Source organism: Aythya ferina (genome assembly GCF_964211825.1).
Source record: "Aythya ferina genome assembly, chromosome: 10".
NCBI classification, from domain to species: domain Eukaryota; kingdom Metazoa; phylum Chordata; class Aves; order Anseriformes; family Anatidae; genus Aythya; species Aythya ferina.
The window spans coordinates 22761053-22784236 of NC_140306.1; the positions used below are offsets into that span (position 1 = coordinate 22761053).

Here is a 23184-nt window from a genome sequence, read left to right on the forward strand (position 1 = left end):
GAAAACCCTAAAAGCCGTTGATCCACCCCAAAGGTCCCCCTAAACCTACCTGATGTTCTCCAATACCCACAATATACCCGTTTTCACCATGATGAACAACAAGAACCCAACAAAAACCAACGGAGACCCCAAAACACGTCAAAAACACCCCAAAAAAGAACTGGATCAGAAGAAAAAACACCAAAAACGATGAATTTCCCCGCAAAACCACCCTAAACTCACCTGATCTTCTTCAAAACCCACAATCCACTCCCATTTCCCTTAAGGACCAACGAGAATCCAACTAAAACCCAACGGAGACCCCAAAACAAGTCAAAAACACCCCAAACAAGAACGGAATCACCCCCAAAACTGGAAGAAAATCCCCAAAAAACATAGATCCACCCCAAAACGACACTAAACCTACCTGATGTTCTCCAAAACCCACAATTTACACTTTTCCACCATGATGACCACGGAAAACCCAACGAAACCCAACGGTTTAAAGAAAATTAAGCAAAAGAATTTTCATAGTGTCTAGGCAAGCATTATGCAGCTCCTTACTTCAGCAGGGAGCTTTCGCAACTCCCGCTCCTCAAACAGAACTCCTTGTTTTTATAATACAAAAGACAATGAACAAACATTTATGGTGTATTACCCTAAGTTTTTGGGTTAGGGTTTTTTGCGTCTTAATGTTTTGGGATTAGGGTTTGGAGCGCCCTAAGTTTTTGGGCTAGGGCTTTGAGCATTCCTAACGTTTTGGGTTGGGTTTGGGTTTTGAGCATCCTAAGATTTTGGGTTGGGGGTTTTAGGCATAGGTCTTCAGGGGTTTAGTGTGGTAAATAGTTTGGGTTAGGTCTGTAGGAGTTTCGAGGTTTTTTGGATGTTAGGGCTTGAGGCTTTTTTTGTAAGGGCGGTGAGGGTTCCAGTGAGTGCTGGTAAATGCAGTTCTCGAGCACTCGGCCTGTGATTGGCCATGCTGGCTGTGCGGGGAATGCTGGTAGGTGTAGTTTTCCAGCACAGGGAGGCCATGTTTTGTGCCCAGAGCATGCCGGGAGATGTAGTTCTCGGGACTCTGGACTTCCGGGAGGCCATGTTGCGTACCCACAGTATGCCGGGAAATGTAGTTTTTGGATTCGGGACTTCCGGGAGGCCATGTTGAATGCCCAGAGCATACCGGGAGATGTAGTTCTCGGGAACTAGGGTTAGGGTTAGGGGCTAGGGCTGGGGCTAGAGTTAGGGTTTCGGGTGAGGGTTGGGGTTGGGGGTTATTGTTAGGGTTAGTGGTTTAGGGTTAGGCTTAGAGGGTTATGGTTAGGGATAGGTTAGGGGTAGGTTTAGAGGGTTAGGGTAAGGGTTAGAGGTTAGGGGTTGGGACTGTGGTTAGGCTTAGGGTAAGGGTTAGGGTGAGAGTATTAGGGTTAGGGTTCGGGTTCAGATTAGGGTAAGGGTAAGGGTTAGGGCAAAGGTAAGTGTTAGGGTAAGGCTAAGGGTAAGGCTTAGGGTGAGGATAAGGTTTAGGGAAAGGGTTAGGTTTAGGGTAAGGGTAGGGTAAGGATTAGGGTAAGGGTAAGGATTAGGGTTAGGTTTAGGGTAAGAATAAGGGTAAGCTAATGGTTAGGATAAGGGTAAGGGTTAGGGTAAAGGTTTTCATTTGTTAAAGCTGAAACGCAGTATGCAATCTGGGACGTCACAGCCAGAGCTGCCTATGGCAAGGTGAGAGAGGAAAAGATGGAGCAGATGTTCTACTCCTAGTTTTTTCTTTATACGTAAATAAAAGTTTGAGCTAATTCCAGTTGGAAGAGTTCCAATTACTTGCTTGGTCATAATGTCTTTTAATATTGAAAGCTGCAGCAAAAGCATGGGGATTTTTGCTTCTAGAAACACCCTAGTTCTCTTGTCTGCACTATGCATGCTTTTGAGCTAAAACTGATTAAAAAATAAAAAGAAAAATCACACACACACACAAAAAAAAAAACACACACCACAGCTGCTGCTGCTCTCTTCCTACTTCCTTGTGCTTTGCCCCTACCCTTCCCAGGTGATTGGGTTTGGGTGCTAGTCGGGGCCAAATGGTATGTGAGTCCCAGGCATCCCCTCAGAGAGCTCATTCTGCTTGGGCTGCTCTTTGGGGTGTTTGTTTTTCCTTCGGTCAGTTGCAGGCTTCTTCAGGTGGATGAGAGTTTATGGACTGATGCGTTTCCAAGTAGCGAGGGGTACGCACATCTTTTTGAGGTAACAGCTAGTAGGATCTGTTAGAATAAACTAATGTAGTATTGATGCCTTTATTGCATGCAGTTCTTTATCAGGTGAGTAACTGTTGCGAGTAACTGAAGTCAATGTTACTTGGTGTGTTTGCTATGCAGTGCCTGTGCGGACTATTGCACGAGACACAGCTTTCTGACATCTGGCCCAGCAACTACTAAATAAGGGGAGGGGAGAAGCTGAAGAACGACCAAAGGACAAAGCCTGGGAGGAAGACTACGAGCCTTCAGTACGAGCGGCCCCCAGAGGGACCACCGGAGACTGATAACGCCTGCACCAGTGGGAGGGTTTGGATTCTGGGAACTAATTAGAATAACCCTGCCTTTTGTAGAAGTAGTAATGAATATGTATTAGCGTAGCAGCATAAAAACCAGCCGCCTGATGTAACTTGTGTGCGTCTTGGTGGAGCAGAGACTCCTGGCGCACCCAGCGCTGCTTGCTTACCTCTATTCCTTTAATAAATCATAAACATTAATTGTAAGCCTATTTGGGACTCGGTCATTTATTACAAGTGGGACCTCCCGATGGGTGGAAGCTGTCGGGATAGCTCGGGATGCTGAGGCGTGGTGCTGCAAGGAGGTTGGTGGTCGGTGGCGCCCTGGGGCAGGCCGAATTGGGAGGGGGCGAGGCGGCGGGTGGTCGGTGGCTTCTGTGGAAAAGGCGCTTGTATGGGGGGCTGCGCATTCAGAGGAACCTTGACAGGCTGCAGATAGGGGCAGGCAGGAACCTTTTGAAGTTCAGGAGAGGGAAATGCCAAGCCCTACCCCTAGGGAGAAACACCTCTGTTTACCAGCACTGGCTAGCTCGATACTGAATAAGCATTTCTTCATGGAAGGGGTGCTTTGCTATTAGAACAGGCTGCCCGGGGAAGTGGTAAGAGACCGGATCCTTGAAAGTATTGAAGAGCCATGTGGACATAGCCCGGGAGTCCGGCCTCCGGCAGGGCGGGAGCTGGCTCTTCCGAGCCCCTGTGCTCCGGTCTTGTGCGACGCGTTTGCAAGCAGCACCGGGTGCCGGGTCCGACATCGGACGGTTCGGGGACGGCGATTCCGGGGCCGTCGGCTAGCGGGGGCCGGCTATGTCGTGTCCCGGGGATCCGACTTCAGGGGGCGTGGGGGCCGGCCGTGCAGTGAAGCGGGGGGCTGGCGTCCGCCGGCTTTCCAGAGAGCGGGCTTTCGGTGCCGTGCGGTTCGGTGGCCGGCCGTCCCGAAACGCTGGGCACCGGTCTTGTGCTAGACTCAGCGGGCTCCGGGGCCGAACTCGGCTTCTCGGGGCCGGCGGTCGCGGTGTCCAGGTGTCCCGCCTCGGGCGGCGCGGGGCCGGCTGTCCCTAGCAGCTGGGCTCCCAAGAGCTTCTGGGCTCCCAAGCGTCGCCCAAGACCGGATCCCAGAGAATCGGGACGGCCGGCCACACCGCTGCGACTAGCACAAGCGTCTCCCGACAACGGAGCCCAGGGGCTTGCGAGGGTCAGATTCCGCGCCCCGGGATAGAGAAACGGGGAGCGCGGGTCGGCCGGCCGCAGCTTCGCACGGGACCGAACCCCCTGTCTCCGGCACGGCCAGACCCCGAGCCGGCAGACAGCAGCCTCCCGCTTCACGGCACAGTCGGCCCCCAACCCGCCCGAGTTCTGATCGCCGGGACACGGGACAGCCGGCCGCGCCGCCCGAGGCCGGACACCTGGAGCCCGGGACCGCCGTCCCTGACAAAGCCAAAGTCGGACCCGGACCCCGCTGCGGCTAGCACACGCGTCGCCCAGGACCGCAGCCTAGGACCTCGGGACGGTCGCATCCCGCGCCTCCGGCAGGAGCTACCCGGGAGGGCAGGACGGCCTGCCGCAGCTCCGCAAGAGACCGAACCTGCTGGATTCCGGGACGGCCAGAGCCCGAGCCGGTGGGCAGCAGCCTCCCGCTTCACGGCTCGGCAGGCACCCACGTCGCCCGACTTCGGACCCACGGGACAGCCGGCACCCGCGCCGCCGGAGGCCGGACACACGGGCCTCGGCATCGCCGTCCCCGAACCGCACGAAGTCACACACGGTCTCCGGTGCGTCCAGCACACGCATCGCAAAGACCGGAGCCCAGATTATACGATCAGCCAGCCCCGCGCCGCCCGAGGAAGGACCGGGAACCCGGTGCGCTTGGCACATGCGTCGCCCAAGAACGGCGCCCAGGGCCGCGGGATGGTCGTGCGTCACGCAGCCCGAGTTCGGACCCCCGGAACACAGGACAGCCGGCACCCGTGCCTGGCTCTTAGGGACTTGGAAAGAGTCCTGATGCTGTGCCAGCACTATGCAGCAATAGGCACAACACTGGAGTGATTTCAGTGTTGTTCCAGCTACGAGTGCAGAGTACAGCACTGTGCGGGCTGCTGCAGGGAAACGGTGACTCCAGCTCAGACAGACGCAACACAACTTCCACCCCTTATTCCATAACATTTGTGTCACAATCAGGTACAGTTTAGTATATAGATGGTCTCATCACCATAGTTTTCTGTCCATTGAAGCATTTTTATGTCTGTACTTCTCTTTATTCTATAGGTCTTTTCCCAAAATGCTCATAAAAACTGTTGATGGTTTCACCATCATCTGTCAAAGTGGTCACTCAGGGCAGGCGAAGTTGGTTTTCTTGACACCAGCACCAGCTTAGCTCACATCACTGTTGCACTTGCCTGGTTCCTTGCAAAGTTGACCTTTCATTGGTTCTGCAGTGTCCTCCTACAACACATAACTTGGATGACAGATTAATTTTCTCCCAGTGTTAAATCTCCTTGAGGCATACACTTGATATCCCCATCTTTCTGCATCACCCACTAGGTATACCCTGGACCTTGGGCAAAGACAATCCCACGAGTGGGTTTGCCTTTTCCCATGGCAGGGGCAACCCACACCGCCTTCCCCATCCACTTCCCCACATGCACTACAATGACTTTAGCTTCTCCCACAGTGTGTAGGGGTTTTGTTTCAGCAGGACCAGCACGGCTTTCAGACCCCCTGTTGTTAACTAACCAAGTGGCCTCTGGTAGGTTTATATCCTAATGTTTCCATGTCGCAGCACCCAATGCTCGCAGCATAGTTTTTAACAGCCCATTGTACCTCTCAATCTTCCCAGAGGCTTGTGGGATCCCAGCTGCTTGGCTTCGTTGCCTTCTAGCTGTTGGGTATTGGCCCCACTATCCCAGTGTCAAAGCAGCCAACTGAGGATGTGCTCACCTGGACGGCGACTAAAGGCTTTTCGTATTTCTCGCAGCTCACTCAAGGATAGAGACCGAGTAGTTTCTGATTCATCTATGATTTCAGTCTCTTCTTCGTGATGTTGCCGTGATAACGCTGCTTTAGAGCCGCTTGCCTTTTCCTCTTCTCCCTCATCCATAGGAGGCGCTCCTTCCCTTATTAAACGACCTGATCTCCGTTTCCACTGTTTTGTCTTTACTACGGGGGCGACTGATACCAAAGATGGTCGGTCCTCTGGGGTGATCACAGTGTGTGCTGTCTCATCATCAAATTCAAGAACCTCCCTATCCCCTTGAGGGTGCTGGGCAATGTTAATTGACATCTGATAGGCGTAAGCCAGACCCCAGCAGAGTGCAGCCAGCTGGCGGAGTTCTCTAGTATTGCCAGGGTCAGGGCATACATCTTTCTACCAGCTTTCTTGGATTTTGTACTTGTTCAGGGGTGAAATTTAGAACCATTGGAGGAGAAAACCGTGATAGGTACCTGCCCAAATCCCCCCACACACCTTGCCACCCACAACTTTGTCTGGGGACAGGTCCTTGGATAATATTCTTAATAAACTGCTTTGCCTTGAGGAAGAAGACAAACACTACACCTAGTAAGAGGAGGATAATATCTCACCAGGGGTATCCAAGATACTGAAAGGCTGCTGTAATTAGCCCACAGGGAGAAAAGTAGAAGACACCACACCCGATATTATTCACTGATTGACTGCTGGGGGCAAAAAAGAAGGCACTGTAATTCTTAATATTGTCAATAAGATAATCTCCAGGAGACCAGGAGGATAACAATGCCGGGCTTGAATACCAAACCAAACTGAAGGCCAGTATGTTACAGCACAACATGTTAAAAAAACAAGCACAGACTTCAACATTTTCTCCGATCGGATGTAAAGGAAAAAAGAAAACAGAGAGTGGGCTACATACAACATATCCACAGAGAAAAGTATTACCAGAAAACCGAGCATTATGACAACCAATATGTTAGTTGTAAATACTTCAATCAATACTACTGTTATCTCAACCCTCGAGCCCCACGTTGGGCGCCAAAAAGGACAGTGGTGGTTTTACTCAGGTGGGCAGCCGAGCTCCACCACAACCGCTCCCTCACTCCCCCTCTCCTCAAAGAGGGAGGGGGAGAAAATACAACACAATCCCGGGGCACGGGATTCTGTCCTCCGGTGGCGCGGGTGCCAGTTGTCCTGTGTTCCGGGGGTCCGAACTCGGGCTGCGTGACGCACGACCATCCCGCGGCCCTGGGTGCCGTTCTTGGGCGACGCATGTGCCAAGCGCACCGGGTTCCCGGTCCTTCCTCGGGCGGCGCGGGGCTGGCTGATCCTATAATCTGGGCTCCGGTCTTTGCGATGCGTGTGCTGGACGCACCGGAGACCGTGTGTGACTTCGTGCGGTTCGGGGACGGCGATCCCGAGGCCCGTGTGTCCGGCCTCCGGCGGCGCGGGTGCCGGCTGTCCCGTGGGTCCGAAGTCGGGCGACGTGGGTGCCTGCCGAGCCGTGAAGCGGGAGGCTGCTGCCCACCGGCTCGGGCTCTGGCCGTCCCGGAATCCAGCAGGTTCGGTCTCTTGCGGAGCTGCGGCAGGCCGTCCTGCCCTCCCGGGTAGCTCCTGCCGGAGGCGCGGGATGCGACCGTCCCGAGGTCCTAGGCTGCGGTCCTGGGCGACGCGTGTGCTAGCCGCAGCGGGGTCCGGGTCCGACTTTGGCTTTGTCAGGGACGGCGGTCCCGGGCTCCAGGTGTCCGGCCTCGGGCGGCGCGGCCGGCTGTCCCGTGTCCCGGCGATCAGAACTCGGGCGGGTTGGGGGCCGACTGTGCCGTGAAGCGGGAGGCTGCTGTCTGCCGGCTCGGGGTCTGGCCGTGCCGGAGACAGGGGGTTCGGTCCCGTGCGAAGCTGCGGCCGGCCGACCCGCGCTCCCCGTTTCTCTATCCCGGGGCGCGGAATCTGACCCTCGCAAGCCCCTGGGCTCCGTTGTCGGGAGACGCTTGTGCTAGTCGCAGCGGTGTGGCCGGCCGTCCCGATTCTCTGGGATCCGGTCTTGGGCGACGCTTGGGAGCCCAGAAGCTCTTGGGAGCCCAGCTGCTAGGGACAGCCGGCCCCGCGCCGCCCGAGGCGGGACACCTGGACACCGCGACCGCCGGCCCCGAGAAGCCGAGTTCGGCCCCGGAGCCCGCTGAGTCTAGCACAAGACCGGTGCCCAGCGTTTCGGGACGGCCGGCCACCGAACCGCACGGCACCGAAAGCCCGCTCTCTGGAAAGCCGGCGGACGCCAGCCCCCCGCTTCACTGCACGGCCGGCCCCCACGCCCCCTGAAGTCGGATCCCCGGGACACGACATAGCCGGCCCCCGCTAGCCGACGGCCCCGGAATCGCCGTCCCCGAACCGTCCGATGTCGGACCCGGCACCCGGTGCTGCTTGCAAACGCGTCGCACAAGACCGGAGCACAGGGGCTCGGAAGAGCCAGCTCCCGCCCTGCCGGAGGCCGGACTCCCGGGCTATGTCCACATGGCTCTTCAATACTTTCAAGGATCCGGTCTCTTACCACTTCCCCGGGCAGCCTGTTCTAATAGCAAAGCACCCCTTCCATGAAGAAATGCTTATTCAGTATCGAGCTAGCCAGTGCTGGTAAACAGAGGTGTTTCTCCCTAGGGGTAGGGCTTGGCATTTCCCTCTCCTGAACTTCAAAAGGTTCCTGCCTGCCCCTATCTGCAGCCTGTCAAGGTTCCTCTGAATGCGCAGCCCCCCATACAAGCGCCTTTTCCACAGAAGCCACCGACCACCCGCCGCCTCGCCCCCTCCCAATTCGGCCTGCCCCAGGGCGCCACCGACCACCAACCTCCTTGCAGCACCACGCCTCAGCATCCCGAGCTATCCCGACAGCTTCCACCCATCGGGAGGTCCCACTTGTAATAAATGACCGAGTCCCAAATAGGCTTACAATTAATGTTTATGATTTATTAAAGGAATAGAGGTAAGCAAGCAGCGCTGGGTGCGCCAGGAGTCTCTGCTCCACCAAGACGCACACAAGTTACATCAGGCGGCTGGTTTTTATGCTGCTACGCTAATACATATTCATTACTACTTCTACAAAAGGCAGGGTTATTCTAATTAGTTCCCAGAATCCAAACCCTCCCACTGGTGCAGGCGTTATCAGTCTCCGGTGGTCCCTCTGGGGGCCGCTCGTACTGAAGGCTCGTAGTCTTCCTCCCAGGCTTTGTCCTTTGGTCGTTCTTCAGCTTCTCCCCTCCCCTTATTTAGTAGTTGCTGGGCCAGATGTCAGAAAGCTGTGTCTCGTGCAATAGTCCGCACAGGCACTGCATAGCAAACACACCAAGTAACATTGACTTCAGTTACTCGCAACAGTTACTCACCTGATAAAGAACTGCATGCAATAAAGGCATCAATACTACATTAGTTTATTCTAACAGATCCTACTAGCTGTTACCTCAAAAAGATGTGCGTACCCCTCGCTACTTGGAAACGCATCAGTCCATAAACTCTCATCCACCTGAAGAAGCCTGCAACTGACCGAAGGAAAAACAAACACCCCAAAGAGCAGCCCAAGCAGAATGAGCTCTCTGAGGGGATGCCTGGGACTCACATACCATTTGGCCCCGACTAGCACCCAAATCCAATCACCTGGGAAGGGTAGGGGCAAAGCACAAGGAAGTAGGAAGAGAGCAGCAGCAGCTGTGGTGTGTGTTTTTTTTTTTGTGTGTGTGTGTGATTTTTCTTTTTATTTTTTAATCAGTTTTAGCTCAAAAGCATGCATAGTGCAGACAAGAGAACTAGGGTGTTTCTAGAAGCAAAAATCCCCATGCTTTTGCTGCAGCTTTCAATATTAAAAGACATTATGACCAAGCAAGTAATTGGAACTCTTCCAACTGGAATTAGCTCAAACTTTTATTTACGTATAAAGAAAAAACTAGGAGTAGAACATCTGCTCCATCTTTTCCTCTCTCACCTTGCCATAGGCAGCTCTGGCTGTGACGTCCCAGATTGCATACTGCGTTTCAGCTTTAACAAATGAAAACCTTTACCCTAACCCTTACCCTTATCCTAACCATTAGCTTACCCTTATTCTTACCCTAAACCTAACCCTAATCCTTACCCTTACCCTAATCCTTACCCTACCCTTACCCTAAACCTAACCCTTTCCCTAAACCTTATCCTCACCCTAAGCCTTACCCTTAGCCTTACCCTAACACTTACCTTTGCCCTAACCCTTACCCTTACCCTAATCTGAACCCGAACCCTAACCCTAATACTCTCACCCTAACCCTTACCCTAAGCCTAACCACAGTCCCAACCCCTAACCTCTAACCCTTACCCTAACCCTCTAAACCTACCCCTAACCTATCCCTAACCATAACCCTCTAAGCCTAACCCTAAACCACTAACCCTAACAATAACCCCCAACCCCAACCCTCACCCGAAACCCTAACTCTAGCCCCAGCCCTAGCCCCTAACCCTAACCCTAGTTCCCGAGAACTACATCTCCCGGTATGCTCTGGGCATTCAACATGGCCTCCCGGAAGTCCCGAATCCGAAAACTACATTTCCCGGCATACTGTGGGTACGCAACATGGCCTCCCGGAAGTCCGGAGTCCCGAGAACTACATCTCCCGGCATGCTCTGGGCACACAACATGGCCTCCCAGTGCTGGAAAACTACACCTACCAGCATTCCCCGCACAGCCAGCATGGCCAATCACAGGCCGAGTGCTCGAGAACTGCATTTACCAGCACTCACTGGAACCCTCACCGCCCTTACAAAAAAAGCCTCAAGCCCTAACATCCAAAAAAACCTCGAAACCCCTACAGACCTAACCCAAACTATTTACCACACTAAACCCCTGAAGACCTATGCCTAAAACCCCCAACCCAAAATCTTAGGATGCTCAAAACCCAAACCCAACCCAAAACGTTAGGAATGCTCAAAGCCCTAGCCCAAAAACTTAGGGCGCTCCAAACCCTAACCCCAAAACATTAAGACGCAAAAAACCCTAACCCAAAAACTTAGGGTAATACACCATAAATGTTTGTTCATTGTCTTATCTGTAGCAAATAGCATAGGCTGAGTCGAGGATCTCAGTACAGTAGCATTATTATTCGAGATTACAATGGCGGGTGTCCCACAAGCAGGAGGGTGCCTACTAATTCCATACACAGTTTATACACTTTTTTTTTCTGCCGAGGACCGGGACCCTCCCCTGTTTCCCCTTTAACTGTGCTATTCAAGGTTCATAATCTAGCTGGTGCTTCACAGAAAATACACAGCTGCTGGCCTGTTACAAGTCACATTTCTTTTGAGGTTTTTACTCTTTGAGGTGGTAATGTTTCTTACGCCGTGATTTCCACCTAATTGCTGTAAGGATTCTGGTTGTCTGCGTTTTACAAGGTTGTCTGTTATAATAAATAAAAGTCCCAAATAGGATTACAATCAAAGTTTACAATTCACTGAATGAATAGAGGTAAGCAAACAGTGCTGGGTACGCCGGGAGTCTCTGCTCCACCAAGACGCGCACCAGTTATACACCAGTTACCTCCCTTAAGGGATATAGAGAAGCCCTCTCAGATACGTCCGTCCTACTTCTCCTGCATGCGGCCGGAGGTCGGTCTAATTCTGGTGCTGTTGGTGGTGGAAGCTGGGGCAACGGTGGTACTGGTGGCGATACCACAGCCACCGGAGGGGGAGCCGCCGGGAGTGGATTGTTAGGATATGGAGGTGGTAGCTTATCCAACGGCTCACGTTTATCTTCTTTTTCTTTTTCATGTTCTTCTTGTTCTTCAAATTTCTTACCTGCTTTTAGTGTAAATATTGAGGCTGGAAAAGGACCTGAAGTCCTCCTGATCCATAATCCTGCATAATCACTTTCTTCCTGGCTAAAAGCTTCCTTTGAATTAACATGGATATTTAAGGCCTGGCAAATCCAGTCTTTGAAGGATCCAAAAACAGGCCAAAAGACATGTAGTCTTAAAGGCTCCTTTGGCCATTCTGTCACATAATACTGGACCATTTTTAATTTACTTTTTCCTTTTCTGGGGTCCCTATCATTCCAATTTCGAATCGTTATTCCTAATGGACTTTCTGGTGGTATGACTGGTAATTTGCTCCCTTTCTTCCGGTCTCTGGTCTTCGATTTTGTCTGACCCATCTAGGAATTTTACTCTGGCAATTCCCACAGCCCTTGGTTACCTTAGTAAGAGTGTCTTGCAGGGGGTTGAGGACCTATCACACACCCACAAATCCTATAGGAATCCCTTCGGTCCTTCACCGGCCAAGTCCCTCACGGGAGATTGGAACCGCGGTTAGAAGACCTCCACAATCGCTTCGGAACTAAGTTCCATCTCAGTCACACTCTTACACACACAGGCAACCGAACCCCACCCAACCGAACGGTATACGCTTTAAATGCTTACGACTCCGTCATCTTCGTTCGGATCTTCACACACACAATTATGGGCAAAATATAGTGCTGCAGTTGGCAAGGGAGCTGAAAAAAAGAATCAGAAACTTTGCTTACCTTTATTCAGGTTCAAGATGCCATTAGTTCCGACCTGACTCAAACAGCAGCCACCAAATGGTGGGGGTGCCTCTCCTAGATCAAACCAGAAATCAGGAACCAAAGCCCTCCCGGACGAGCGCCCGCTTGTAATAAATGACTGGGTCCCAAATAGGATTGCAATTGAAATTTACAATTTATTAATTGAATAGAGGTAAGCAAGCAGCGCTGGGTGCGCCAGGAGTCTCTGCTCCACCAAGACGCACACAAGTTACATCAGGCGGCTGGTTTTTATGCTGCTACGCTAATACATATTCATTACTACTTCTACAAAAGGCAGGGTTATTCTAATTAGTTCCCAGAATCCAAACCCTCCCACTGGTGCAGGCGTTATCAGTCTCCGGTGGTCCCTCTGGGGGCCGCTCGTACTGAAGGCTCGTAGTCTTCCTCCCAGGCTTTTCTCTTGTCCATCTCCTTTGTCCATCTTGGCTGGATGGCAGACACTTGCATAGTGTCCCATGCAACAGTTGTAATAGTTAGCAGTTATTCTGAAACCCCTTTGTTCTCTTATCCCCTATTGACCCGAATTGCTGGACCATTCCTTTGCAAGATACAAGAACTATATATATTAACCACTCTGGTTTTCTCAGACTTTTCATCATATCATGCGGCCCTAGCATTGTTCCATATTGACACGAATCAGATGAACTCATTTCACACTGTTAAGCTGTCTTATCACTGCAAGCATATCTCAATACCACCTTCCTTCCCTCTACAGGATGTAACTGCGCAAAAACAACATTTTTATTCCCACAACCTTGATCCCCTTACCCTGAAATCCTTATTCCCCTTAAACCTAACAACTCTAACCACAACCCTAACCCTTATTATCAACCCCCTAACGCTAATGACACTGACCTTAATCCAAACCCCAAACTGCCCCTAACCCCAGACAACCAACAACGAAACACATACACACAAAGATGGAAACTACAAAAAAGGCAAAACCCACGATACAGGCCCCAAATCACAAATACACAACCAAAATGCTACAGAAAAGCCCCAGATGCAGGCCCCAAATGCTACTGCTAGGCCTCAAAAGCTCAAGATGCATCCCAAAGCAAAAATGCAGGCCCCAAACGTTACAGAAAAGCCCCCAAACCCAGGCTGCACAAGTCTACAAGCAGGCCCCAAACTGCCAACAGAAGCAGGCACCAACCACACCCAGATGCAGACCCCAACTGCCCACAAGCAGCTCCTACCCCACCACCCCCTCCCAAGAACTGGACTCCACCCAGACACTGGCCCAAGACCCGGACCCGACCCCCGCCAACCCCCCTACCCTCCCCCCGACACAGGTGTACAAGCAGCTCACAACCCGCCCCTTCAGAGACCGGCCCCACTCCCCCCACCCCCCCCAAGACACGGGATGCGGAGGTGTACAACCAACTCCCAACTCCCTCCCCCTCAAAGGGAGGCCCCAAAGACCCCCAAATGGAGGCTCCTAGAGTGAACAAACAGCTCCCAACTTCCCCAGGCACAGGCCCCCCCCCCCCCCCCCCCCCCCCAAACACAGGCCACAAAGGTGTATAAACAGCCCAGACCCCCCTCCAAGACCATGGCCCCTATAGTGTACAAGCAGCTCCCAACCACCCACAGATGCAGGCCCCAACCCTTCTCAAAAGGGAGGCACCTAGAATGCATGAGCAACTCCCAACCAGCCTAAACATAGGTCCAAAAGTGCACAAGCAGCTCCCAACCCCCCTCAAATACAGACCCCAAACCAGTTCCCAACACCCCTGAGACACAGGCCCCAACCGCCCCCCCAGACACAGCGACCCAAATTCTACAAGCAGCTCCCAACCCCTGCCAGGCAGGCCCCCTACCCTATACAAGCAGCTCCCAACCCTCCCCCCCCCCCCCGAGGGAGGCCCCCAAGGCCCCCACAAACACAGGCCCCTACAGTGTACAGGCAGCTCCCAGCCACCCCCAGATGCTGGCCCCAAAGTTGTACAAACATCTCCCAGCCACCCTGCAGAAACAGATTCCTACATTGTACAAGCAGTTCCCAGCCCGCTAGACACAGGCCCTGACCCCCCACACATGCAGGCCCCAAAGGTGTACAAGCAGCTCCCACCCCTCCCCCAGACGCAGGTCCCAAGCCCCCCCCCCCAAACACAGGCCCCTACAACCAGCACCCAAACCCCTACCCCCGATGCCAGGCCCAAAGGTGTAGAAGCAGCTCCAAACCTCCTCCCTCAACCCAGGCTCCAACAGTGTACAAGCACCTCCCAACCAACCCTCCCCTTCCCCCCCCCCCCCCCGCCCCCCGACATAGGCTCCAAAGGAATACAAAGAGCTCCCACCCCTCCCCCAGATGCTGGTCTCAACCCCCCCCCGCCCCCAGAAGCAGGCCCCAAAGGTGTAGTCAGCTCCCAACCCCCTCAATGCTGGCCCCAAGGGTCTACAAGCAGCTCCCCCCTTGCCCCCAGATACCGGCCCCCAGACACAGACCCCAAAAGCCTAATCACAGGCCCTGAACTCTAGAGGCAGGCTCCAAAACCCAGGACAAAGCCCCACTGGTTCGAGACAGGGCCCAAATCCCAGACACAGGCCCCAAACGCTAAACATATGCCAAAAAAAGTATTAGTGCTGGTGCCAAATGTTACAGACAGGCCCCAAAGCCCGAGATGCTCAAGGCTGAGACGTAACTTGGCTTTCTGAATTACTGGAAAGCAGCTTTCATTCTCAGATAATTGTGTGCAGGCTAGATAGGATGGGGCTTCAGGCACCTCTTCACCTGAGGAAACACACTGCCATCAGGCACCGCTGTGCCAGACAAGCTTGTTCTGCTAGAACACCCTACTCAGATGCACTGTGGCATTCAAGTGAACTGCTTTCATGCAAATATAACGACTGATGTTACAACCCACCTTGCCTGTGGCACCTGATGAACAGAAGAGTAAGCCACCGCAGCGCTTCAAAACCATCCCTGCACGTGCCGCTCCTTGTCGCTCTCTGGCCTTATCTCATATCCTTATCCACTTCTGTGGAGAGCCTGCCACGGCACCTGCAAAGCAAGACGGACACCTTTCATAGTCACCTTGTGCTACTTGGTCGTTCTGCTCCAACCCAGCTCATGACCAGCCCCTCTTCTTACACAGCTCTTCAGAGTGCAGTTTGCTCCTTTGAGCCTGTGCGAGACACCTGTGAAAGAAAAAGAAACGCATAGGCCGATGCAGCATCCAAAGACACAGCACAACTAGGTAAGTTACTCTCATCTGCTCCCTTACCTCTGCCGCTTACCAGCCCCCGAGGCAGATGCTTCAATCTACCCTCTTCAAACAGCTACAACACCTCTAAAAGACAAAGAGGGGATGCTTAGAGGAACAGTGAGACCTACAACACAACAACTGCTACATCTGTTCCTCACTCACCTTGCCAGAGGCAGCTCTGCGTGTGACGTCCCAGGTTGTACACTGCGTTACCTAACCCTTACCGTAACCCTTACCCTAACCCTTCTCACCCTTACCATTACCCAAATCCTTACCTTTACTTTTTCCTTACCCTTACTCTTTCCTTTAACCATAACCTTACCCTTACCCTATACCTTACTCCAACCCTTCCCCTTACCTTCCCCTTCCCCTTACACTTAACCTAACCCTTACCCTTCTGCTTCCCCTAAAACATATCCTAACACTTTCCCTTACCCTTAAACTTACCCTAACCCTTTCTATTACCCTTACACTTACTCTTGCCCTAATCCTTGCTTGCACCCTTACACTTATCCTAACCCTTACCCTTACCCTTACTCAAACCCTTACTCTAACCCTTACCCTGACCCGTACCCTTAACCTAACCCTAAACCTTAAACCTTACCGTAAACCTTACCCTTTCTGCTACACTTACCCTTAGCCTAAATCTAAACCTTACACTTACTCTTAGCATAACCCTCACCCTTACCATTACCCATACCCTTATCCTTACCCTAACCCTTACCTTTACACTTACGGTTACCATTAACCTTACACTTACCCTAACACTTATCCTGAACCTAACCCTTACCCTAAACCTTACCCCAACCCTTACCCTGACCCTTACATTAACCCTAACCCTTACCCTAAACCTTACACTTACTCTTAACATTAACCTTACCCTTAACCTTAAGCTAATACTTAACCTTACGTTTTTCTCACCCTAACCCTATAATTAACCATAACCATTACGCTAACACTTAACCTTACCCTTACAATAAGCCATACAACAACACTTAAATGTACACTTACGCTTAAACTTACCCTAACAATTACTCGTACAATTAAAATATTAATTAATTAAATTAAAAAATTTTAATTTAAAATTAATTGAATTAAAAAATTAAAATACTCTTATCCTTATACCTTATCCTTAACCCTCACCCTTATCATTACCAATACCCTTACTCTCACACTTATTCTTATACATACAACTTACCCTTTTCCTAACACTTAACCCTAACCTAACTCTAACCCTAAACCTTACCTGAACCCTTTCCAGGACGCTTACATTAACCCTTACCCTTAACCTAAACCTTACACTTGCTCTTAACCTTAACCTAATACTTACCTTTTCGTTTTCCTCACACTAACCCTAAAATTAACCCTAACCATTACCCTAACAGTTACCCCTAACATAACCCTTACTCTAACACTTACAGTGACCCGTACACTTACACATACCCTTACACTTACTCTTACCCTAACCCTTACCCTTACCCTTACCATAACCCCTACTCTAACACATACTTCTACCCGTACCCTTACCCTTACTGTTACCCTAACCCTTACCCTTACCTTACCCTATCCCTATCCCTTACCCTATCCCTTACCCTATCCCTTACCCTTAACCTAACCCTAAACCTTACCCTTATCCTAACACTTACCCTTACCGTAAACCATACCCTTTCTGCTACACTTACCCTTAGCCTAAATCTAAACCTTACACTTACCCTTAGTCTAACCCTCACCCTTACCATTACCCATACCCTTATTCTTACCCTTACCCTAACCCTTACCTTTACACTTACGGTTACCATTAACCTTACTCTTACCCTAACACTTACCCTTAACCTAACCCTTACCCTAAACCTTACCCCAACCCTTACCCTGACCCTTACATTAACCCTAACCCTTACCCTAAACCTTACACTTACTCTTAACCTTACCCTTAACCATTACACTAACACTTACCCTTACGTTTCCCTCACCCTAACCCTAAAATTAACCCTAACCATTACCCCAACACTTACCCTTACCCTAACCCTAACCGTAACTCTAACCCTTACTCTAACCCTTACCCTGACCCGTACCCTTACACTTACCCTTACCCTAACCCTTACCCTTACCATAACCCATACCCTAACACGTACTTGTAGCCTTAACCTTACCGTTACCCTTACCCTTACCTTTACTGTCTCCGTTACCCTTACACTTACACTTAACATAAACCTTAACCTTAACCTAAACCTTATCATAAGCCATACAACAACACTTACATGTACACTTACACTTGCACTTACCCTAGCAATTACTCGTACAATTACTCTTAACCTTACTATTAAGCTAACCCTAAACCTTACCCTTATCCTAACACTTACCCTTATCCTAAACCTTACCCTTTCTGCTACACTTACCCTTTGCCTAATTCTAAACCTTACCCTAACCCTCACCCTTACCTAAATCTAACCATTACCCTAACCTTCACTCTTACCCTTACCATTATACTTACTTTTACCCTTAACCTAAACCTTACCCCAACCCTTACCCTGACCCTTACATTAACCCTTACCCTTACCCTAACCCTAACCCTAACCCTAACCCTTACTCTAACCCTAACCCTTAACCTAAACCTTACACTTAATCTTAACTTTAACCTTACCCTTAAACTAATACATACCCTTACGTTTCCCTCACCATAACCCTAAAATTAACCGTAACCATTACCCTAACACTTATCCTTACCGAACCCTAACCCTAACCCTTACTCTAACTTTTACCCTGACCCGGACCCTTAGACTTCCCCTTCCCCTTCCCCTTACTCTTCCCCTTACCCTAACCCTTACCCTTACACTTACGGTTACCATTAACCTTACCCTTACCCTAACACTTACCCTTACCCTATCCCTTACACTTATCCTTATCCATACTACTTACGCTTACCCTAACACTTAACCTTAACCTAACCCTAACCCTAAACCTTACCTGAACCCTTACCCTGACCCTTACATTAACCCTTACCCTAAAACTTACACTTAACCTTAACCTTACCCTTAACCTTAACCTAATACTTACCCTTACTTTTCCCTCACCCTAACCCTAAAATTAACCCTAACCATTACCCCAACACTTACCCTTACCCTAACCCTTACCTTTACCATAACCCATACTCTAACACATACTTCTACCCGTACCCATACCCTTACCATAACCCTTACCCTTACCCTTACCCTTACCCGATCCCATACCCTTAACCTAACCCTAAACCTTACCCTTATCCTAACACTTACCCTTACCGTAAGCCTTACCCTTTCTGCTACACTTACCCTTAGCCTAAATCTAAACCTTACACTTACTCTTAGCCAACCCTCGCCCTTACCATTACCCATACCCTTATTCTTACCCTTACCGTAACCCTTACCTTTACACTTACGGTTACCATTAACCTTACCCTTACCCTAACACTTATCCTTAACCTAACCCTTACCCTAAACCTTACCCCAACCCTTACCCTGACCCTTACATTAACCCTAACCCTTACCCTAAACCTTACACTTACTCTTAACCTTAACCTTACCCTTAACATTAACCTAATATTTACGCATACGTTTTCCTGACTTTAACCCTAAAACTAACCCTAACCATTACCCTAACACTTAACCTTACCCTAACCCTAACCCTAACCCTTACTCTAACCCTTACCCTGACCTGTACCCTTACACTTACCCTTACCCTTATACTTACCCTAATTCTTACCCATACCATAACCCATAAACTAACACATATTTGTACCCTTAACCTTACCGTTACCCTTAACCTTACCCTTACCCTTACTCTATCCGTTACCCTTACGCTTACCCTTAACATAAACCTTACCCTTGACCTTACCCTTACCATAAGCCATACAACAACACTTACATGTACACTTACGCTTGCACTTACCCTAGCAATTACTCGTACAATTACCCTTAACCTTACTATTAAGCTAACCCTAAACCTTACCCTTATCCTAACACTTACCCTTATCCTAAACCTTACCCTTTCTGCTGCACTTACCGTTTGCCTAATTCTAAACCTTACCCGAACCCTCACCCTTACCTAAATCTAACCATTACCCTAACCTTCACTCTTACCCTTACCATTATACTTACTTTTACCCTTAAACTAAACCTTACCCCAACCCTTACCCTGACCCTTACATTATCCCTAACCCTTACCCTAACCCTAACCCTAACCCTAACCCTTACTCTAACCCTAACCCTTAACCTAAACCTTACACTTAATCTTAACTTTAACGTTACCCTTAAACTAATACATACCCTTACGTTTCCCTCACCATAACCCTAAAATTAACCGTAACCATTACCCTAACACTTATCCTTACCGAACCCTAACCCTAACCCTTACTCTAACTTTTACCCTGACCCGGACCCTTAGACTTCCCCTTCCCCTTACTCTTCCCCTTACCCTAACCCTTACCCTTACACTTACGGTTACCATTAACCTTACCCTTACCCTAACACTTATTCGTAACCTAACCCTTACCCTAAACCTTACCCCAACCCTTACCCTGACCCTTACATTAACCCTAACCCTTACCCTAAACCTTACACTTACTCTTAACCTTAACCTTACCCTTAACATTCACCTAATACTTACGCATACATTTTCCTGACTTTAACCCTAAAACTAACCCTAACCATTACCCTAACACTTAACCTTACCCTAACCCTAACCCTTACTCTTACCATTACCCTGACCCTTACCCTTACACTTACCCTAATTCTTACCCATACCATAACCCATACCCTAACACATATTTGTACCCTTAACCTTACCGTTACCCTTAACCTTACACTTACCCTTACTCTATCCCTTACCCTTACGCTTACCCTTAACATAAACCTTACCCTTGACCTTACCCTTACCATAAGCCATACAACAACACTTACATGTACACTTACGCTTACACTTACCCTAGCAATTACTCGTACAATTACCCTTAACCTTACCCTTACCAAACCATTACTCTTTTTCTTAACCTAACCATAAACATTAAGGATAAGCTAGAGGGTCACCCTTAAGGTTAACGTTATCCTAACTCTTACACTTAAGTGGGTAAGTGAAAGTGTAAGGGTACAGTTCAGGGTAAGCGTTAGAGTAAGGGTAAGTGTTAGGGTAATGGTTAGGCTAATTTTAGGTTTAGGGTGAGGGAAACGGAAGGGTAAGTATTAGGTTAAGTTTAAGGATAAGGTTAAGAGTTATGGTAAGGGTTAGGTTTAATGTAAGGGTAAGGGTTTGGGAAACGTTTAGGATAAGGGTAAGAGAAGGGATAATGGTAAGGGTAAGGATGATGTTTAGTGTAAGGGTTAGATTTAGTTAAGGGTAAGGGTTAGTGTAAGTTTAAGAGTAAGGGTAAGTGTAAGGGTATGTGTAAAAGTACGGGTAATTGTAAGGGTTAGAGTAAGGGTTAGGGTAAGGGTAAGAGTAAGGGTATTGGTAATGATAAGGGTGAGGGTTACAGTAAGGGTAAGTGTAAGGTTTAGATTTAGGCTAAGGGTAAGTGTAGCAGAAAGGGTAAGGTTTACTGTAAGGTTTAAAGTTTCGGCTTAGGTTAAGGGTAAGGGTAATTGTATGAGTAATTGCTAGGGTAAGTGTAAGCGTAAGTGTACATGTAAGTGTTGTTGTATGGCTTATGGTAAGGGTAAGGTCAAGGGTAAGGTTTATGTTAAGGGAAAGCGTAAGGGTAACGGATAGAATAAGGGTAAGTGTAACGGTTAAGTGTTAGTGTAATGGTTAGGGTTAATTTTAGGATTAGGGTGAGAAAAATGTAAGGTTAAGTACTAGCTTAAGGTTAAAGGTAAGGTTAAGGGTAAGGTTAAGGTTAAGAGTAAGTGTAAGGTTTAGGTTAAGGGTTATGGTTAATGTAAGGTTCAGGGTAAGGTTTAGGGTTAGGTTCAGCTTAAGGGTAAGGGTTGGGGTAAGGTTAAGGGTATGGATAAGGAAAAGTGTAAGGGATAGGGTAAGGGTTAGCGTAAGGGTAAGATTAATGGTAATGTTTATGTTAAGGGTAAGCGTAAGGGTAACGGATAGAGTAAGGGTAAGGGTAAGGGTAACGGTAAGGTTAAGGGTACAAATATGTGTTAGGGTATGGGTTATGGTGTGGGTAAGAGTTATGGTAATGTAAGGGTAAGGGTGAGTGTAAGGGTATGGGTGAGGGTAAGGGTTAGAATAATGGTTAGGGTTAATTTTAGGGTTAGGGTGAGGGAAACGTAAGGGTAAGTATGCGGTTCAAGTAAGGGTAAGTGTAAGATTTAGATTTAGGCTAATGGTAAGTGTAGCAGAAAGGGTAAGGTTTACGATAAGGGTAAGTGTTAGGGTAAGGGTAAGGTTTAGGGTAAGAGTAAGTGTAAGTGTATGTGTAAGGGTATGGGTCATTGTAAGGGTTAGAGTAAGGGTTAGGGTAAGGGTGTTAGGGTAATGGTTAGGGTAAATTTTAGGCTTATGGTGAGGGAAACGTAAGGGTAAGGATTAGGTTAAGGTTACGGGTAAGGTTAAGGTTAAGAGTAAGGTTTAGGATAAGGGTTAGGGTTAATGTAAGGGTCAGGGTAAGGTTTCAGGTAAGGTTTAGGTGTAGAGTTAGGTTAAGGGTAAGTGTTAGGGTAAGGGTAAGTTGTATGGACAAGGATAATTGTAAGGGATAGGGTAAGGTTAAGGTTAATGATAACGGTAAAAGGAAGAGTAAGGATATGGGTAATGGTAAGGGTGAGGGAAAGGGTAAGGGTAAGTGTAAGGTTTAGATTTAGGCTAAGGGTAAGTGTAGCAGAAAGGTGTAGGATTAGGGTAAGGGTGTTAGGATAAAGGTTAGGTTAATGGTAAGGGTAATGGTAAGGATAAGGGTAAGGGTAAGGGTAAGGGTATCGGTAATGGTAAGGGAAAGGGTTAGGGTAAGTGTAAGGGTAAGGGTAAGTGTAAGGGTACAGGTCAGGGTAAGGGTTAGAGTAAGGGTTAGGGTTAGGTAAGGATAAGTGTTAGGGTAATGGGTACTGTTAAAATTAGGGTTATGGTGAGGGAAATGTACGGGTATGTATTAGTTTAAGGGTAAGGTTAAGGTTAAGAGTAAGTGTAAGGTTTAGGTTAAGGGTTAGGGTTAATGTAAGGGTTAGGGTAAGGGTTGGGGTAAGGTTTAGGGTAAGGAGAAGAGTAAGGGTATGGTTAATGGTAAGGGTGAGGGTTAGGGTAAGGATAAGGGTAAGTGTAAGGTTTAGGGTAAGGGTAATGGTATGGAGAAGGGTAAGGGTAAGGGTAAGTGTAAGGGTAAGGGTAGGAGTCATTGAACGAGTAATTCCTAGGGTAACTGTAAGCGTAAGTGTACATTTAAGTGTTGTTGTATGGCTTATTGTAAGGGTAAGGTTAAGTGTTAGCGTAATGGTTATGGTTAATTATAGGGTTAGGGTGAGAAAAACGTAAGGTTAAGTATTAGCTAAAGGTTAAGGGTAAGGTTAATGTTAAGAGTAAGTGTAAGGTTTAGGGTAAGGGTTAGGGTTAATGTAAGGGTTGGCATAAGGTTTAGGGTAAGGGTTAGGTTCAGGATAAGTGTTAGGGTAAGTGTAAGGTTAATGGTAACCGTCAGCGTAAAGGTAAGGGTTAGGGTAAGGATAAGGGTATGGGTAATGGTAAGGGTGAGGGTTAGGCTAAGGGTAAACGTAAGGTTTAGATTTAGGCTAAGGGTAAGTGTAGCAGAAAGGGTAAGCTTTACGGTAAGGTTTGAGGTTTAGGCTTAGGTTAAGGGTAAGGGTAAGGGTAAGGTTTAGGTTTAGGAAAAGGGTAAGTGTAGCAGAAAGGTTAAGGGTTAGGGTAAGTGTTAGGGTAAGGGTAAGGTTAAGGGTAAGGGTAATGGTATGAATAAGGGTAAGGGTAAGGGAAATGGTACGGGTCAGGG

At 49.0% G+C, this 23184-nt stretch overlaps 3 long non-coding RNA genes across 4 annotated transcripts; 1 reads left to right on the forward strand and 2 right to left on the reverse strand.

Annotated features, from left to right (window-relative positions):
* The first annotated feature begins 2052 nt into the window (after positions 1-2052).
* On the forward strand, positions 2053-2789 carry LOC311441867. Its single transcript, XR_014696304.1, has 2 exons — positions 2053-2214; positions 2346-2789. It is a non-coding gene; the product is annotated as an uncharacterized lncRNA (long non-coding RNA).
* Positions 2790-8412: 5623 nt separating this feature from the next.
* Positions 8413-9059, reverse strand: LOC311442216. Its single transcript, XR_014696523.1, has 2 exons — positions 8929-9059; positions 8413-8797 (listed from the first exon to the last, which is right to left on the reverse strand). It is a non-coding gene; the product is annotated as an uncharacterized lncRNA (long non-coding RNA).
* Positions 9060-12298: 3239 nt separating this feature from the next.
* Positions 12299-15562, reverse strand: LOC311441855. Of its 2 annotated transcripts, none has more exons than XR_014696283.1 (4): positions 15426-15562; positions 15149-15347; positions 14922-15058; positions 12299-12477 (listed from the first exon to the last, which is right to left on the reverse strand). It is a non-coding gene; the product is annotated as an uncharacterized lncRNA (long non-coding RNA). The 2 variants fall into 2 exon arrangements; XR_014696284.1 differs by having other exon boundaries at positions 12299-12491.
* Positions 15563-23184: the final 7622 nt, after the last annotated feature.